The following is a 1,657-nucleotide window of genomic DNA, read 5'->3' on the forward strand; positions in this document are numbered from 1 at the left end:
GTCAAACAAGAGGTCCATCTAGCTCAGTATCCAGTCTTCTGACAGTGGCAGTCTAGTATCCAAAGGCTGAATGGGTAAAACAACTTACAAAAGCTGCCACAGCTTGAAAGATGCTTAATATTGATCCTTCGTGTCTCTCCATGTTGAATCGTCGATGACTTATCACATTAGCCCCATCCCTGATTTATCCTTCCTCACCTCATCTGCTGTGAAATCCATGTCAAATCTTCCCCTAAACTCTCTTAGCTAAATATCTAACACCAAACCTAAAGAGAATCTAACAAGATTTAAACATAACAATAAGGATCTTTAATTTTGTGTAAAGTTCTATGTACAACTCCATTGCTATATAATAATAATTAGATTTTAAAATAGAGAACAAAAATAAACCTCTTTTCAGATTAAATCAACATGTATATCCTGTTCTATGCCCCATTCCACATTTCCTCATTGTTGGTGTGAGAGCTTTCTTTTCTGCATCAGCTTCCTGGTATTGCTACATCTTGCCAACTCTTCTTTTCAAAATGTGATCTCTATTCTCTATTGTCTCTCTCTTTTTTTTTTTTTTGGTTTAACTTTATTAAGGGCGTTGCAGTTCAGTCAGAGTGTGTTCCAAAGTTGTGCTGCACTGTCAACAAAACAAATGTTAATGCTTCCCTCAGTTTATTCTGGTGTGGTTTCATACTGTAAGCTGAATATGCTTATTACAGGGGAAAAAACTGGATGTGTGGAAATTAATAATAAAAATGCTTTTGGGGGGGGAGAAAGAAGTGCTTGTTTACAATGTCACTTCAACAAGAAATGGATGGTGAGGACGACACAATAGGATGGTGGCTCTTAAATGTTCTCACACTGTGGTTCTCTTTTATAATTCTCTCACAAGGCGAAATTTTCAAAAAGTGTTCAGTGTCAGTTGCAGTCAGAGTTTCAGATGAGTTTAGCTCCCATTTAGGCACCTAAATAAATGACTGTTTGTAAAATAATTCCTCACATTGATTCTTATGGCCAAGTTTTGAAGTGTCAGAATGCCAGCTACTGAGTGCTGAACAGTTTTGGAGAAACTGGCCTGAATTGTGAATGCTGAGAACCTGAAACTGTGGCTTTGAGCTCTTTTGAAAATCTGACCCTGAGACTTCAGCTCCTGCTTGGTTATTAAATGAAAAAAACAATTGAATGAGTCTAGTAGGGAGATAGAAAAGTTAAAATCAACTTGCCTTAAGAGGTCAAGTATCAGGGGGTAGCCATGTTAGTCTGTATCCACAAAAACAAGGAGTCCAGTGGCACCTTAAAGACTAATAGATTTATTTGGGCATAAGCTTTCGTGGGTAAAAAACCTCATGAAAGCTTTCTGCCCAAATAAATCTGTTAGTCTTTAAGGTGCCACTGGACTCCTTGTTGTTTCTGCCTTAAGAGGGTCGTTTTAGCTGTTTACTTACATTCCTCTCCTGTTAGGTATCTGTGTTCTTCATTTTCTATTCTAGCATGTAGGAATTCCCATTTTCCAAACCTCCCTGCCTTAGTTACAGCTCCCCCCCCCCCCCCCCCCCCCCAGGTCACTTTGCAAATTTGGAACTACAAGTGTGGATGTATGTTAGCTAAACGTCATAGGAATATCGAGTTTCTGTTGCATCTGCGTATTTCATTGTAGTTGAATTCG

This window comes from Trachemys scripta, chromosome 1 (genome assembly GCF_013100865.1).
Source record: "Trachemys scripta elegans isolate TJP31775 chromosome 1, CAS_Tse_1.0, whole genome shotgun sequence".
NCBI lineage: Eukaryota > Metazoa > Chordata > Testudines > Emydidae > Trachemys > Trachemys scripta.